At 42.4% G+C, this 19,034-nt stretch overlaps 1 protein-coding gene across 20 annotated transcripts in view; it reads right to left on the bottom strand.

Annotated features, from left to right (window-relative positions):
- The window catches only part of LOC147367731 (uncharacterized), a 651,563-nt gene that overhangs the window by 579,460 nt on the left and 53,069 nt on the right, over positions 1-19,034 (bottom strand). For 2 of the 20 annotated variants that reach the window (XR_015132016.1, XR_015132022.1), the window contains exon 1: positions 2,488-2,625. The exons of 14 other annotated variants lie outside the window; for them this stretch is intronic. The gene's annotated coding sequence lies outside the window, so the exon portion shown is untranslated. 4 more of the 20 variants (XR_015132017.1, XR_015132020.1, XR_015132024.1 and 1 more) reach the window with 3 other exon arrangements.

Raw genomic sequence — 19,034 nt, 5'->3', positions numbered from 1 at the left:
GGCTTGAGAGGGAGGAGACATATATAATTATGACCGATTCATGCTGATGTACAGCAGAGAACACCACAACATTGTAAAGCAATTATCCTCCAATAAAAACATGAAAAAAATAAAAATATCAAGTTTACATGTGCCTCAGCCAGGAGCAATTAGTGGAAAGTCCCAGAATTTTATAAAAGAGAGAGCCCGAAACCAATATTGCTATTCCCATCTGGGAAATCACAGTCAAGTATTTCTGCTCTTAGAGCTCTGTTTTTGTTTACCATCTGTAAAATGGGGATACTATGGCAAAGGGACTGTGCCAAGATCAAAAGAAATAAGACATCAAAAAAGAAACCAAAAGAAAAATAGGCTTTATTATTATTTGTACCATGATCAAACCCTTTCTCCTCCAGAGAGTTTATAGTTTCATGATACCGTGCACTCTTGTGTATCTTCCAAGGCATCTCACCCAATATACCACACACAGCACACTGACTTGAAAGTAAGAAGATATGCCTTATTTACTATATGACCTTGAACAACTCACTTGACCTCTCTGAGTTTCCCTGTCTGATATGTGAGTCATATTACTGTATTTCCCCTCGTTATTTCACACCACTGTTAAGAGACAAGTAGATGATGATGTATAGTACTGCATTATCTAAAAAGTACCTGCAGTCTGTGAAATGTGACTGTTAGCCTTAGTTACCATCAAATATACTCAATATATGGACTTCCCTGGTGGCTCAGGAGTAAAGAATCCACCTGCAGGAGATGCAGATTCGACCCCTGGGTTGGGAAGACCTCCCTGGAGAAGGAAAAGGCCACCTACTCCAGTATTCTTGCCTGGGAAATCCATGGACAGAGGAGCTTGGCAGGCTATAGTCCATGGGGCTGCAAAGAGTTGGACACGAGTTAGCAACTAAACAACAACAATACTCAATATATATGGATCAACTTCAATTACTCTTCCCTCTTTTCAAATTCTGCTTAGTACATTCAACCCCTCTGGTGTTCCCTTGGGAAATAAACACCTCCCTCCCTTCCCTCCCTCCCTGAGCTACACTCTACTAACTCTGACTCAGACTTAACATCAGATACTAGCTTCCTTCTCTCCCATGGGCACCATGGTTCACACAAGTGATGAAGTTCTCCTCTGTACCTTGGCTTCTAGGAGCCCAGATCCAACCATGCCCACCTCTAGCAACTATGCAGGACTTCCAAGCATGCTTTCTTACACTAACAGTGCTCCTGACTTCATCTTTTTCTACTATTTCATTTTTATCCTATACTTTTCATTTTCTCTTTTGTGTTGTTACTTGAAACTCTAAAACCCAACCCAAATTTCTTCTGAGGTGAAAAAGAACAAAAATCAACAATCAAAGTTCCACTTAGTTGCTAAAGACAATGCCTTGTTTTCTTACTGCAGTATGCTATGATTCCATAGCAACTGTGGCAATCTCTGCGGTCACCCAGTGCCAACAGGAATGGCTGTGGTAGATAGTTCAGAAAAATGAATACAATGGTTTTGTTGCCTGTGTGAATGTGACTTTGCAGCATGACTTTGCACCAATGTCTCTCAAAAGGTGGAATTTACTTCTCTACTCCTTGAATCTGGGTTTGACTTGTTTGAATAAGTAGAATGCAGCATAAGTGAAGTTAAGACAGTTTGCTAAGATTCAAAAGAACTCGAAAAGTTCCCATCCCCCTTGAAATCCCATCCAGCCATCAAGTGATCAAGCCCAGGTTATCCTGCTGGTTAATCAAAGACATGACACCTAGTTACCCCCATTTCCCCTGCTCACCACAACTACAGAGAAGCCCGTACAGCAACAAAGACCCAGGGCAGTCAAAAATAAATAAAATTTTTTTTAAAAAGCAAAGAATGAAAAAAATAGAATGTACATTAGTAAACAAACCTCTAGTCTGAAAATTACTAATTTTCAAGACTACCAAGAGCAAAGCTCCTCAATTTCGCAAATGATGAGAATGAGGCTTGGGGAATAAGTGGAAACTAGTCATAAACCTAGGTCTCCAAACTCCAGGTCTTGCTGCAGTTCAGAATACTCTCATCTTCACCACAGGAATCTCTACAAATAATTGACCATGGTTAAAGAAAAAAGAAATACACACACACACACAGATATCTCCTAAAGGAAATGCTATGTCATCTGTCATTCCTCATCCATCCTTTTGGCCAGAAATCCAGATCAGCTTTTGTCACTGCCATATTATCAGGCTGGCTTCACTCAAGACCCACTTATTGTCTGCAAATGTTGCTATAATTAAATCCAAGTGGCCGCTGTGAGTTATCATCACATACCCTCTCCAGCCATTAGTCAGATTTCCAGGGCTGCAGCTCTTTCTAAAGAGGTCACTCTCTCTTCTCTTTCCCCCTTGGCTATCTCAGCAGGTTTCTGTTTCCTTTTCTTGGGCAAGGAACCTTTAAGCCAAACTCATTTTCAGGCAATGGGCCAACCTTCCCATTTATCCCCGTGACCTTACCGCAGCCAGGAAATTTCTCACCAACATCACTACTGAGCTGGGGTTGGGGGTTGAGGGGCAGAGGAGGAGGGAGCTCTGAAGCAGTATCTGTGAGAGCAGAGGATGGGGCGGGGGGCTGTTTCTAATAGAGAGCAGGACTGCCCTCACCATCACCGTCGACGTCTATGTAGCACAACACGGTACTTCAGCTCTCTAGACACTCCCAATAATCTTTCCAGCTAGGGAAGAGGAAACTGAAGAAATTTGATTTGATGGAATCATCAGAATCACCTGATCAAACTTCTCCCCATACCAATAAGGAATCTGAGACCCCCACGAGGAAAAGTGACCAGCCCCCAGTCATTTAGTGTGTGAATGACAAGATGGGTCAGACCTCTCTCCCACCTGAATCTAAGTTCAGGAAGCATTGCATTCTTTGCTCCTGGGATCCCAGAAGACTAATAAGCAATGGTAAAGGAATATGTCTTGAGGATATCCTCTAAGAAACCATGTTGTGTTGCCACCATTTCTAGTCAACATGACTCACTGGAGGTTGACCATGCTTCCCAGTTCCAAGAAGAGGCACATGGCCCAGACCTAGATTTTTTTTTTAATTTATTGAAGTATGGTTGATTTACAATGCTGTGCTAGTTTCAGGTGTATAGCAAAGTAAATCAGTTGTAAATATATCCACTCTTTTTTAGATTCTTTTCTCAGAGAGGCCATTAGAGTATTGAGTAGAGTTCCCTGTGCTATACACTAGGTCCTTATTAGTTATCTATTTTATATACAATAATGTGCATGTCAATCCCAATATCCCAATTTATCCCTCCCCCACCTTCCCGCTTGGTAACCAGAAGTTTACTTTCTACATCTGTGACTCTACTTTTGTTTTGTTAATAAGTTCATTTGTACTATTTTTCTAGATTCCACATATAAGCAATATCACATGATCCTGGATCTTTTAGAACACACACTCTTCTTCTGGCCACAGTTATTGGTTCAGAGATAATTATACTTAAATAAGGCCAATGAGAATCATCCCCAGGATTTTTGCTAGAACTTTCAGAAAAGAATCTATGTTCTCTGGGACTGTAAATTGTAAGGATTATAAAAGCCTTGAGTTGCTAGAGGCCATCTTTGTCACTAGTTCAAAAAAGCCTTCCTTAGAATAAATCCAACACATTAACATTGTTTGAACTCCTAGATTCAAATAATGTCTGAAGACCTAGACTTTTCATTTATAGGTCAATAAATTTTACCTTAAAAAAAAGTCTGAGTTGTGTCATCATTTGTAAGCAAGAGAATCCTAACTATCACACCAACTTTTCTCAATGAGTTTCAATGATGACTGAAGGCTTCTCTGGTGCGACACAGCTTTGAACATGATCACTGACAGTATGAGCACCCCCTTCCCCTACCCACTTACACATCTACACCCAACGGACCCCCTACATGGAATTACTCCCCGAGTCTCCCAAATGAATTATTACTAGGCACTACTTTTTTGCATGATCTCTGACTACACTGTCATTAAATTCTTTCAAATTCCCATAAGGGAAAAAATACACATAACTGAAGCAACTGGGTTTTTAGGACTCTTGTTTACCTAATAGAAAAGGGCCCCACTGTGAGAGCATACGCATCCAATCCACAATCCTACTGCCTTGGTACCTACCCACCTCCAGCCAAAGGGCAGTATTAATGATGGGCATTCAGACTGGACAACCTATCTGAAACAAAGCCTGCTATAGGGACCTCTGCTCAATATTCTGTAAGAACCTAAATGGGAAAAAAAAATTTGAAACAGAATAAATATATGTTCACATGTAACTGAATCACTGTGCTGAACACCTGAAACCAACACAACATTGTAGATCAACTATAGTCCAACATAAAATAAAAAGTTTCTTAAAGACTGCTAAAAGTTCACAACAGCATTTTTTAATTCACTATAAAGAGCTTCTCTGAACAAAGTAAAATGTTATTAGTGAAACCCCCTTGGCAGTCACATCAGCTTGGCCCTCTCCAAGACCTATCTTCTAGGTGATAGAAAAGGTTCTCAGAGAAAGTTAATAAAGACGCTTCAAGAATCGCCATATGCTTACCATATACTGTGGTGTGGAAAGTGAAACTGCAACCAAACAAAATAATAATATAATAGGAATAATAATAATTAGAATTGCTGGTACAGACACAGAATTGTCTGTGAAAAGACAAAGCACCCAGCGCCAGCGCACCACTTTTTAACGAAAGCCTTACTAACAGCTGAGATTTGTGGACACTAAGAAAGCAGATGCTTGGCTGTCAAAGCAAATCAGGCAAAGAAGCCCTTCTTCTTACTATAAACATACCTGTTTCTCCATGTACAGTGTGGTACCAAATGCTAGCCCAAGGATGATTTTTCCATTTTTGCATTAGAGCCAAAATTGTACTTGATGGGATGGATGGATGGATAGACAGATAGATAGATAGACAGACAGACAGACAGACAGATGTGTGTGGGCTAAGTTGCTTCAATCATGTCCTTCTCTTTGTGACTCTATGGACTATAACTCCCCAGGCTCTTCTGTCCATTGGATTCTCCATGCAAGCTTACTGGAGTGGGTTGCCATGTCCTTCTCCAGGGGATTGTCCTGATCCAGGGATCGAACCTGCATCAATTACACCTCTTATGTCTTTTGCATTGGCTGGTGTGTTCTTTACCATAAATGCCACCTGGGAAGCCCCTAGATAGATATTGCTTCTTAATTCATTTCAGACCCAGGCAATACTCACCCTTTGCCATCACCTCTCTGAGATAATTATGCATGTGATGCATTCTGGTAAAAATTTATGTCCTTAACTTAAAGCAAATAGTATCCTTATCCTCAAAATGTATTGCATGCAAACAGAATAATTTTACTATCAGGGCACAGATGCATGATGGAGAAAAATGAAGCAATCAACAAGAGAGTACACATTAATTCAGGAACCTGAATAGGAGATCCCTACCTACATTATAAGCTAACTCACCTTTGTGCAACTTCCATCATGGGATGTTCATTATTTAAATAAGTATTTATTAAGTACCTACTCACAAGCTGGAATCAAGATTGCCAGGAGAAATAATAATAACCTCAGATACACAGATGATACCACTCTAATGACATAAAGCAAAGAGGAACTACAGAGCCTCTTGAAGGTGAAAGAGGAGAGTGAAAAAGCTGGCTTAAAACTCAACATTCAAAAAACTAAAATCATGGCATCTGGTCCCATCACTTCATGGCAATACATGGGGAAAAAGAGGAAACAGTTATAGCTTTTATTTTCTGGGGCTCCAAAATCACTGCAGTGACTGCAGCCATGAAATTAAAAGATGCTTGCTCCTTGGAAGAAAAAATATAACAAACTTAGTGTATTAAAAAGCAGAGACATCACTTTGCTGACAAAGATCTGTATAGTCAAAGCTATGGTTTTTTCAGTAGTCATATATGTATGTGAGAGTTGGACCATAAAGAAGGCTGAGCGCTGAAGAATTGATGCTTTCAAACTGTGGTACTGGGAAGAAGACTCTTGAGAGTCCCCTGGACTGCAAGAAGATCAAACCAGTCAATCCTAAAGGAAATCAACCCTAAATATTATTGGAAGGACTGATGCTGAAGTTCCAATATTTTGACCACCTGATGCAAAGAGCCAATTCACTGGAAAAGACCCTGATGCTGGGAACGATTGAGGGCAGGAGGAGAAGAGGGCAACAGAGGGTGAGAGGGGTGGATGGCATCACTGACTCAATGGACATGAGTTTGAGCAAACTCTGAGAGATAGGGAAGGACAAGGAAGTGTGGCATGCTGCAGGCCATGGGGTCACAAAGAGTCAGACACAACTCAACAACTGAAAAACAAGTACCAATACTGAAATAGAAGTACCAAGTACAAATGAGTGTCTCAGTACTGGGCTAAATAAGCACACAGTGTGAACAAACCATGCACGGTCCCTGTGGTCTTCACAATGCTTACAATCTAAAAGAGAAAATAGATATTAATAAATAAATAAACTTGAATCTGTTATCCCAGTCATCTATTACTGCAAAACAAACTATTCCAAACCACAGCAGCTTCAAGCAGCAACCACTGTATTAGATCTCACAATGTTGAGGGTCAGGAATTCAGGCAGGGTTCAGCTAGGCAGTGTGTTCCACATGGTGTCAGTGGAAGTCACATGACAGAGTTCAACAGGCAGGTATGGTGTAGTCTGCAGGGTCCAGTGTAGTTCACTCACACGTCAGATGCCTTGGCAATAACAGCTGGAAAACTACACTTGGCTAGGACGGTCGATCAAGGGACTCTATGAGGACCCTCTGGCCTGGCAGTGTCAGAGTAATCAGGCATCTTTCTGAGGGGTGTGCAGCTTCCAGAAAGTGCCCCAAGAGACAGGAAGCAGAAGCTCCCAGTTTATTAAGGTCAGAGCCTAGAAACTCTCACATCATAAGGGCTGCCACATCCTGTTGGCCTCACGGTCAGAAAGCCTGCCCAGATTCAATGCAAGGACAAACGATCTCACCTCTTTCTGACGGAAGAAGAAAGAATCTGCAGCTGCAGTCAATCTACCACAAATATATAATTTCACAATCGTGAAAAATACTGTGAAGAATGAGAACAGGGTGCCATGAGGGATGGGGGCTGAGGGGGAAAGTCTAATTTAGCTCAGGTGAACAGGCAGTGCTGGGTTCTCTCCAGCTCTGAAGGGTAAGTAGGCATAAGCTTTAAAAGGGAGCCTGTCTTCATCATACAACAAATACAGCCCGTCTTCAACATCATCTTCCCCTTCCCCTTCCCCTCCCCAAGGAAAGCTATCTTTATTGGTGGTTTAAAAAAAAAAATTTCAATAGGGTGTTTTGTGTTTTTCTAACTCCTTGGAAGACAGGCATATGCTTCAAAACTCTTGAATTCCTTCTATTCTCTGAGGAGTGAAATAAATTATAGCCCTGAGAATTTATTTAATGATATGGAACAGCAAATTCCACTCTAAAATCAAATACAACATCTGTAATAGTACAACAAAATAATAAGCAATCAAGTAGAAAACTTTGTTACTAAATATGAATATCTGGAAGGAACAATTTGTCATCCTAACACAGAGAACATTAGACACTTCAAAATTGCCATAATTCGCACTCACTTTCTGTAATGAAAGTAAATATTTTAAAATTTCCAGATATGCATGTTTATCATAAAAATTATATAGCTGGTATAGGTGAGTGTGCATCTGTATATAAATGTCTAACTATATACATAATACGATTCATCTGTATTCAACTTTCACCTCACACAGTAAGTATCTATTTTGTTTCAGGTCCTTTCCCTATACCATCTTTTTTTTCAACTGAAGTATAGTTGGTTTACAATGTTTCAGGTGTACAGCAAAGTGCTTCAGTTTTATATATTCTTTGTATATACATGGGCTTCCCTGGTGGCTCAGACAGTAAAGAATTTGCCTGCAATATGTGAGACCCAGCTTAGATCCCTAGGTTGGGAAGATCCCCTGGAGAAGGAAATGACAACCCACTCCACTATTCTTGCCTGGAGAATTCCACCGACAGAGAACCCTGGTGGGCCTACAGCCCATGGGATAGCAAAGAGTTCGACAAGACTGAGTGACTAACACCCTTTTTATATATACATAGTTCTATATATTCTTTTTCTGAGTCTGTTCCACTATACATTTTTATAAGATACCGAATACAGTTTCCTGTGCTATATAGTAAGATGTTGTTTATCTACTTTATATAAAGCAGTATGTATCTGTTCATCCCAAACTCCTACTTTATCCCTCCCTCCCCCTTTCCCCTTTGGTAACCATAAGTTTGTTTTCTATGTCTGTGGGTCTATTTCTGTTTTGTAAATAAGTTCATTTGTACCTTTTTTTTTTTTTTGGATTCCACATATGAAAGTGAAGTTGCTCTGTTGGGTCCGATTTTTTGCGACCGCATGGACTGTAGCCTACCAGGTTCCACCATCCATGGGATTTTCCAGGCAAGAATACTTGAGTGGGTTGCCATTTCCTTCTCCAGGAGATCTTCCTGACCCAGGGATTGAACCGGGGTCTCCTGCATTGTAGGCAGACGCTTTACCATCTGAGCCAGTAGGGAAGTCCCAGACTCCACATATAAGTGATACCATATCGTATTTGTCCTTCTCTGTCTGACTCAGTATGATAATTTCTAGGTCCCTCCATGTTGCTGCAAACGGCATTCTTTCTTTCTTTTTATAGCTGAGTAATATTCCAGTGTGTGTGTGTGACTACCAGGGCAACCTTCCTCCAGTCAGTTCTCTCCAGGGCAGTCTCAATAGCTCCACCCACCCCCCAGAGGGATCTTTCAAGCTATTAGCACAGAATAATGTCTGTGCTCCAAAGTCCAACTTGGAAGGCCCTTCACAGTTGGGTTAAATTTCTCTCCAGCCTCTTTTCCTACTTCCCCAGACACTCCATATGTACCATGATTCTGTGGGTTTTGCCCACACTATCTTCCCCATTTTGCTGACTTATCCTTCAAACCTCATCTCAAAATTTGCCTCCTCTAAGGAAGTTTTTCTCCCATGTTCGCATGGTCTCCTAAGCTCTGAATCACGGAGTATTAAACCGGCCTCTCACCTATCTGTTCCTGCCCTGCAGCCTCAGCCTGATCTCTGCAAGGGCAGGGCTGCGCCTTCTTCACCTCGTCATCTTCAGTGACCAGCAGGACCCGGTCCAACATCGTCATTCCATAAACATTGTTGAATAGCTTCTCTTTCAGGCGCCAGATGACCTTCTAGAAGGTTGATTTGCTGGCTCGAGAAAAGTTTGGCTTTCCTGAAACACTGAAAATTCATGATGCCAATAGGGGTATAAAGAAAAACACAGGGACTTTCCTCGTGGTCCAGTGGTTAAGACTCCATGCTTTGAATGCAGAGGGCACAGGTTCGGTCCCTGGTCAGGGAACTGAGATCCCACATGCCACATGGTGTGGTCAAAAAAATTTTTTTCTTTAGTTTAAAAAAGAAAAATACACATCTCTTCAAGTTCACATAAGTACTTCTATTTTTTTCTCCATTAAGCAGATGATGCTTTCCCACAGTTCATTATTTGTCTCCATGTGGATATCTGATGCACTCTGCCTAGCTTTATTTTGCAAGTCATGAAGCTGGGCCTCTGGGACTTCATTTGCCAGATCTAACCCCCATACATTTGATTCGCTACAACGGCTTTACAAACAGTCCCTGAAAATGATGCCTTCTGTGTAGCTGGGTTCCCTGTGACAGCAGAATCTGACCAATGGCACAAGAAAGGATCAGAGAGGGAGATCACAAGGAGTGCCCCAGAACATAGATACTTCCTAACGCTGAGGCTTCAAGCAGATCACTCCATCTCTATGCCTCAGGATCCCCATCTGGAAAGTGGGCATGGTACGGAAATAATAACTGCCTCACAGCGTTTGGAGAGGCAGTGTACACAGAGTGTTTAGCACAGCCCATGGCACCCACCTTGCTCTCCTCCTCCATCCCCGGATGAACACTGCAGGAGGCACAGACAGGCAGCCAGCCCCTGTCCAGAGCCCGTGCACAGGCAGGATCTTGCTTTCTCTGGCCCCTGGCTGCCTTTGCAGGCTGAGACGCCTGGTGAGGAATTCCCATTCTTCAGGTGATAAGGTTGAGACTCTAGATACGATTAAGCACCAGTTCCTTTGTGCCTGTTCAGCCAGAGGAGGTGTTACAAAAGGCAAATGGGTTTCTCCCCATCTTTACGGAGGCTGCTGGCAATAAATCCCATCTGCCTCTCACGTGCACTGCTGCCTGGAAGGATCCTTTTTCCCCCAGATGTCATCACCTGACACCCTGCATTAACACCACTCAAGAGTCTCCAAACAGAGGGGAAACGCTGGGTCCCCCTAAATAAACTGCAGGCTGCATCTCAACATAATGACTTAGTTAAAACCAAGTTGCTCCTGTCAAAGTTGCTTCAAGGGGACAGTAGTAGAAAAACTGGAAACAATCCGGGGTCAGGACTCAGAGGGGATTTAAAGATCATTTGGAGAGGAATAACGACTTGCTTAAGCTTGTACAGCAAATTAATGGCTGTGAGGCACGGCTTCCCTAGGTCGGGAAGATCCCCTGGAGGAGGGCATGGCAACCCACTCCAGTCTTCTTGCCTGGAGAATCCCATGGACAGAAGAGCCTGGTGAGCTACAGTCCACAGGGTCGCACAGAGTTGGACACAACTGAAGCAACTCAGCACGCATGATGGACCAAGGTTCTTAAAGTCAACTCCAATATTTTTGCCCAGTAACACTGAAAAGATGATGGATTACCAAATAGACTGTGATTTGGAATGGCGAAGGGTTTTAAGAGCAGAAGGACTACACAAGCATGATTAATTTTTGCACCAAAGGTTTGTTGAGTGCCTACCACAGACCAGGTACTGAGGTAATAGTGACAATAAGTGTTCCTGGTCACGTGTGACTTAGTTTGAGCTGGGCGAGGAACAGGGATAGATAACAAACAAGTAAGCAAATACACCAAATACAGAAAGTCCCCTACATACTAACCTTCAAGTCGTGAACCGTCAAAGATGCGAACGGGCGTTCCGTCAGTGTCAGGTGTGAGTGAAAACGCAGCTTGCCCTCCATAACCTACTGCTGACGATCCTTCAGCTCTGCCCTCTCCCACCTCCTCTCCCTCTTCCAGTCAGTCGCCCTTCTTGCCTGTTCACTTGATGCCAGCCCTTGTATGCCAGCTGTTTTACTGTACTTTTACTCTACTTTTCAAGGTGCTGTACTATAAGGGTAAAAACGTTTTATTTTTTGTGCTTTTATGTATGACATGTGAAAAGTATTATGTGTGTTAGTCGCTCGCTAAGTCATGTCTCACTCTTTGAGACCCCATGGACTGTAGCCCACCAGGCTCCTCTGTCCATGGGACTTACCAGGAAACAATACTGGAGTGGGTTGCCATGCCCTTCTCTGGGGGATCTTTCTGACCCAAGGATTGAACCTGGGTCTCCTGCAGAGTAGGCAGATTCTTTACCATCTGAGCCACCAGGGAAGCCCCAAAAGTATATTACTGTGCAGCACTACATAGTTTTTTGTGTTAGTTGAGTGCCTAGGCTAATTTTGTTGGACTCTACAAACAGATTGGACTTATAAATGTGCTCTCGGAACAGAACGTGTTTGTATGTAGGGGATTTACTGTACGTAATTATAAGTAATGACAAGCACCATGAAGAAAGCCAGCAAGGCCCTCTGATGGCAACTAACGTGGTGGAGGAAGCGTCTTTAATAGGGTGGTGAAAGAAGTTCTCACAGAGAGACTGGTCTTTAAACCAAGACCTGAAGGGCAAGACTCAGGCCATATGAAGAGCCAGGAGAAGAATGTTCTAAGGAGAGAAAAAGAACAAGAAGGGGGGAAAGCTTGCTCTTTTCCAAAAACAGTCAAATGTGTATGGGGGAGTAGAGCTTGGAGAGCAGAGGAGAGAGTCAGGAGATAAGAGGGGCGGGGAAGGTCAGGGCCAGATGCCACTAGCTTTTACAAGCAAAGGTGAGACAGTCGAACATTACTCTAGTACAGCAGGAGATCTACAGAGTCCCAAACAGAGGAGAGACACACTGCATCTTAAATTTCTTGGAAGATGGTTCGAGCTGCTGTGAACCATGATGCCAGGTGAGCAAGCATGGGAGGAGGGAGCACACCTAGGAACCAGGGAAGGGGTCAGAGGATGGTGGTGCTCCGGGGACGATTCTACTAACAACAGAAAGAAATGCATGCTTTCGTGATCGGTTTAGGAATACAACTGAGAGCACTTTTCAATGGATTAGATTTAACTGGAAGGAAGAATCAGACATCTTACCTAGGTTTGTCACTTAGGAAACCATCTGGCCCTGCTGGAATTTAGAGCAATTCTAAAGAACTAGAAAGATTCTCAAATGAAGAGTAACAAACTCTGTTTAGTCCAGGTAATCTGAAGTCTGAGCAAGTTGATAGACCTCTTTCAGCCTTGGTTTTTCTTACATATATATATATATATTTTTTTTTTTTTTTAAGGGGGGATAATAATATGTACATTGTCCAGTGATCATAAGAATTTAAAGAGTACTGGAACATCTTGGCCCTAGATTAACATTAGTTTCATTCTTCCTAAAAATAACATCTCATTTGGGATCAGATACAGTCCTCTGAAGAGGATTTTTTTCACTTAGTCTACTTTAAAGCACAAAACTTTTAAATATTCTAAATAAATATTTTCTAATACAAATTAGTCAGGTATATCACTAGGTTATCATTAGGAAAAACCATAAAGCCTTTTAGAAGCTCTATTTTCCTTTCATTTCCTTGGAGTTGTTTCTGACTCTCAAAGTTAATCTGTTTGGTCTTATTGTGATTTAGTCTAGAGAGAGTCTTAAAATTCTTAAATTTACTGCCTTGTAAGTATGTCAACTTGATTAAACAAACTGAGAGGCAACTGTGGATTTCTCAACCACCCATGATGCTAAGTTTCAATACTGGGTCCTCCAAACAGTATTTACAAAGCTGCTCAGTTAACAGAAAAATAAGGTCCCATGTGTGAATTCCTGCCACTTGGGAGGCAGAGTGGAGCTCAAGAGAGTAGGTATTACAACTCAATCCACTTAGCACATTGGGAAATTCAGCCTCTTTTCCACACCAAACTCTGGAAGGGCCAGAAGCAGTTCTGGGACTTCAGCTGAGTCTCTAAGACAATGGAGTAGAGTTCTGTTTCTCCTCCTGCCCCAAATGCTTTCAGCATGGGGACACAGAAATTGACTACTTAAAACAGAATAATCACTTTTACGCTATCATCTAAGATTGTTTCCCCTAAAGCATATAAATATGTATGTGGAACATGCATAAACTTCTCTACAAAGTCTCTGCCCTGTGATTGGGTTGGCTCGCTTGCTGGAAGAGCCAAATTTATATAAAAAGAGAGGGTAATCACTGTAATTTCTGCCCTAACACATTCATTGGAGAATTACACTTATACCTCAGGGAGAAAAAATTATTTTTCTCTCAAGACAAGTAATTTGGAGGCTATCATAAAGGTTTGTTTCAGCTTTATTTGAATATCAATCTCTTATTCAATTTTCCTAAATAAAGGCAGAGAGTGTACACATAACATCTTGGGAAGTATATACCGCGATATAGGGGTGTACCCGGAAAAGACTTTGTCTACGTATTTGCTATTCTGCTGCACATTCCTATGAAAAAGAGGAACAATACTCAACTGCTGATAACCAAAGAACCTGCTATTCTAAGAGAAGGTGGTGATATGTTTCTAAGGCTAAATATCTCCTCTCACAGTGGCTGTCATTTAAATTCCTGCCTAGCAAAGGGATTTTTTATGGAAGGTTAATGCCTTCTATAACATTTATCCTGGATGGCGGAGCTTTTCGCATAATTTTCTGGGCTTTATTCCTACAGTGTTATGGAACCTTATCTTCCCTGTAATGGTCTGCCAGTAAAGAGCCAGTGCATATAAAAGCAGTCATTATTTCTCAGTTCAAGCCCTGATTTACTGAAATTCCAAATCTCTAGGAAAAGGAGGTTTAGGGTTAAGCCATGAAGCCAGGAGGGCAGGCTGAAAGCAAGATGCTGTGGCCCTTCCTGGGACTGGGCTGTAGGAGGTTACTCAGGACACCCTGCTCTGGCCAGTGGAGGCCACCTGAGGCTACAAAAAGAGCATAAGTCAGGCCAGTGGACTAAGTCGAGGGCGCAGTCATTGCTTTTTTGGAAGGGATCTTTGGCTGGAGGAAGCCTCTTCCAATACTCCCCATTTGCATTTGAACTTCTTTCCCTTTCCATTATTTTCCTAATTCCCTTTCACTATTTTTTTAAATATAAGGTTATTTATTTTAATTGGAGGCTAATTACAATATTGTATTGGTTTTGCCATACATCAACATGAATCCACCACAGGTGTACACCTGTTCCCCATCCTGAACCCCCCTCCCATCTCCTTCCCCATACCATCCCTCTGGGTCATCCCAGTGCACCAGCCCCAAGCATCCTGTATCATGCATCAAACCTGGACTGGCGATTCGTTTCATATATGGTATTATACATGTTTCAATGCCATTCTCCCAAATCATCCCACCCTCTCCCTCTCCCACAGAGTCCACAAGGCTATTTTGACATTTTCTAGAGACCCAGGCACTCAACAGAACATTTCCTTCCCTGGAACCTATCCATCTTCCTTCTCTGTAACATTGATAATGACCATGGCAGACTGTATTTTCCAAAAACAGCCACGACAATGTTTGTGGGTCCACTCACCCTGCTCAAACCTTACCACGTCCCATAAGCAGGCAGAATCTGTTTCACCTAGCCTTGGGACAGGACTCTGTGACCACCATGTTGAATAAAATGCATAAAGTGCATGGTGTGGATTTTCTGGGGTGAGACCATGTGTCTCTTCTAGCCTTTTGAACCCAGTCGCCATGCTATGAGGGAGGAAGCCAGAACCAGTCCACACAGGGAGACAATGTGGAAAGGCCACCCGGAGAGGTTTGAGCTACCTAACTGACCAGCAAGTCCATGAGTAAACAAGTTTCTTTGGCTGTTTTCCGCCCTTAGCCTTCAAGTCCTCCAACTGAGGCCTCGCATGCCTGCCATTCGGGGGTGATTTGTTTTATAGCGGTAGTAACTGGAACAGTGATGCCCTATAACCGTATCTTTGTAAGTAATGACAAATGTTTCTTGCAAAGATCTCTCATTCTCTAGCAAAGTCTCCAGCTACATGCCAGCTGATCCTCAGAGCCAATCTTAGCCACCCAGTATTGAAGGGTGGCTTTGAGACAAGGGAAAGCATCAGGTCACTGAAGACCCAAGTCTGGGTTCTTTTTGTGACCTTAACTAAGTTCCTTAACCTCTCTGTTTCATCTATGAAACAGGGATAATAATGTCTACCTCGGGAAACGAGGCATGTGAAGCTCTTACACATAGTAGGACCTGTTATCACTAATTGAAAATTCTTTCTAGGAAGTGTCTACATTTTAGCTGGGCCATTGCCTAAGGCTTAGACACTGCTGGTCACTGCAAGGAGATATCCATTCCCCATCGTAGCCTGTGCACTTGGATTACAGATTCCCACACCTTCTCTTATTCCACAAATCCACAGAGGAGCAGAGGAACCTCATGGGAGGAATAAAAATAAAACGCTGACTCTCTTGCTCCTTTCTTATTAATGTTCAAGGATTAAAAACATTTCTTCTCTGATCATTTAGGGTGGTAGCAAAGTGGGAAAACACAAGAGACTCCTAAAAAGGGAATTCACTGTAAGGGAAACAGAGTCCAGATTGCTAAACCGGACACAATACTATGTCAAAAAGAATAATTCTAGGTACAGTAGATAGTATATTGACTCCCCACAGATGCATCCAAGCTTAAATCAGAAGTAGGTTTTCAGGAAAAATAGTTGCATGTGGGTATCAAGACCTGTACTACTGGAGAGGTGGACCACTCGGAGTCCGGGTAGTTTCGTTTCAGAATGGTGCTGTTCCATTTAGTGGCCACTAGCCACCTGCAGTTACTGAGCAATGAAAAGGCGGCTAGTCCAACTTCAGATGTGCCATAAGCATCAGTTCAGTTCAGTTCAGTCGCTCAGTCGTGTCCGACGCTTTGCAACCCCATGAATCGCAGCACGCCAGGCCTCCCTGTCCATCACCAACTCCTGGAGTTCACTCAGACTCACATCCATCAAGTCAGTGATGCCATCCAGCCATCTCATCCTCTGTCGTCCCCTTCTCCTCCTGCCCCCAATCCCTCCCAGCATCAGAGTCTTTTCCAATGAGTCAAGTCTTCGCACGAGGTGGCCAAAGTACTGGAGTTTCAGCTTTAGCATCATTCCTTCCAAAGAAATCCCAGGGCTGATCTCCTTCAGAATGGACTGGTTGGATCTCCTTGCAGTCCAAGGGACTCTCAGGAGTCTTCTCCAACACCACAGTTCAAAAGCATCAATTCTTCGGCGCTCAGCTTTCTTCACAGTCCAACTTTCACATCCATACATGACCACTGGAAAAACCATAGCCTTGACTAGATGGACCTTTGTTGGCAAAGTAATGTCTCTGCTTTTCAATATGCTATCTAGGTTGGTCATAACCTTTTTTCCATATGATTTATTAATACACCAGTTTTGAGATATATGATTTTAAAATAATGTAATTATGTCATTAATAATTGTATATGTTTTATATGCTAAATAATAGATACACTGCATTAAATAACATATTGTTGAAATTAACTTCATCTATTTCTTTACACATTTTAATATGGCTGCTAGAAAATGTAAAATTATACCTGTGACTGACATTATATATTCTCTCACACTAAAACATCACTATGGAAAAGACTATCAGAAAACCAGGTTAGCTTGGTCCAAAAGGATACATGAACCCCAATGTTCATTGCAGCACTGTTTACAATAGCCAAGACATGGAAGCAACCCAAACATTCATCAACAGATGAATGGATAAAGAAGATACAGTATATACATACAGTGGAATATTACTCACCCATTAAAAAGAATGAAATCATGCCATGTGCAGCAACATGGATGGACCTAGAGATTGTCATGTTGAGTGAAGTGAGAAGACAAATATTGTATGATATTGCTTATATGCAGAGTCTAAAACATGATACAAATAAATGTATTTATAAAACAGAAATAGCCTCACAGACTTAGAGAACAAACTTATCATTACCAGGAGAAAAAAGTGTGGGGGGCGGGCAGGGAACAGTTATGGAATTTGGGATTGACATGTATACACTGTATATTAAAATGGAAAACCAACAAAGACCTACTGCATAGCACAGGGAGCTCTGCTCAATATTACGTAACAACCTAAACGAATTTGAAACCTAACAACCTAAATGAATTTGAAAAGTAATAGAGTGGCTCATATGGTAATCTGCCCCCAATGTGGGAGACCCAGCTTCGATTCCTGGGTCAGGAAGGTATCCTGGAGAAGGGAATGGCTACCACTCCAGTCTTCTTGTCTGAAGAATTCCATGGACAGAGAAGCCTGGCAGACAACAGTCCGTGGGGTTGCCAAGAGTCAGACACGAATGAGCAACTAACATATATGTATAACCAAGTCATTTTGCTGTATAACTCAAACTAACACAACATCGTTAATCACCTACCAGTGAAGTTGCTCAGTCGTGTCCAACTCTGTGACCCCATGGACTATAGCCTTCCAGGCTCCTGTATCCATGGAATTTTCCAGGCAAGAGTACTGGAGTAGGTTGCCATTTCCTTCTCCAGGGGATCTTCCCAACCCAGGGATCGAACCCAGGTCTTCCACATTACAGGCAGACACTTTGCTGTCTGAGCCACCAGGCACTCCCATGTAACATAAGAAGTTAAAAAAAAAAAAAGAGCACCAGAAAATCAGGTTGGCTTGAGCAAATCTGTAGATATATATTTTCAATGGATAACAAGAAAGTCCTGGGGCTCCTGGGGCCCAGTGGGGGGCTCCATCAGATGCTCCTATGGAAAAGTGCCAAGGGTGGGTGGTGCCCGCTCTGGCCAACAGCTGCCCTCCCCCACTAGCTATGTGCCAGAGGCGTGCAGAGCTCAGATAGGGCCGCGTGGAGAGCCCCAGCTGAGGAACTGCATCTTGAGGAACGTGTCCTGGTCTCCGTTCTCCCTTTCCAGGTGAGCATCAAGGGGACAAAGTGCGAATGAAGGGGAACCAATGATTCATGAACTGGGGATTCTCAACAACACTGGGAAAAAGGAACCCTCAGTAAAGGCAAGAATTCCAGCTAGTAGACTGAGCCGAGATTCAAATCATGACAATGTGGCTGTAAAAAGTCACAAAGTCTTTTTTATAGTCCTAGATTATCAATGCCTCCTCATTTTGGTTACATGTATGGTTCCCTTCTACTTATCCATTCATCTCACATAGGAAGAAGAATAGCTCCTGCTGAATGGTTCTGCTAGACATTTGGTATGTATGTTGAATGATCACCAAACCCCTAGAAAGTAGGCATTATTACCCACATCTTACAGATAACAAAGTGGATGAGACTTAGAGATGTTAAGTCTTGCTCAAATTCTAGTAAATGCCAGAATTCAAACTCAGATCTGTCTCATTCTAAGTCTCACAGTCTTCAGGTTTTGGAATTAAAGAATTCTAACCAACAAAATAAACGTATTATAGTTACTTTGCATTAAATATATATTTAAACTTTTATATGTACATTCCTTTGCAAAGATGATGCTAAAATCAGTCAGTTCAGTTCAGTCACTCAGTTGTGTCCAACTCAGTTGGGTCACTCTTTGTGACCCCATGGACTAAAACACACCAGGCTTCCCTGTCCATCACCAACTCCTGGAGCCTACTCAAAATCATGTCCATCAAGTTGGTGATGCTCTCCAACCATTTCATCCTCTGTCATCCCCTTCTCCTCCTGCCTTCAATCTCTCCCAGCATCAGGGTCTTTTCCAAAGAGTCAGTTCTTCACAGCAGGTGGCCAAAGTATTGGAGCTTCAGCTTCAGCATCAGGCCTTCCGATGAATATTCAGGACTGATTCCCTT

The sequence above is a fragment of the Bos grunniens genome, chromosome 8 (genome assembly GCF_055505025.1).
Source record: "Bos grunniens cultivar Pamir isolate PY7600 chromosome 8, Bosgru_T2T1.0, whole genome shotgun sequence".
Classification (NCBI taxonomy): Eukaryota; Metazoa; Chordata; class Mammalia; order Artiodactyla; family Bovidae; genus Bos; species Bos grunniens.
The sequence above is the reverse complement of the archived record's forward strand: the minus strand, read 5'-3'. Positions and strand labels throughout refer to the sequence as shown.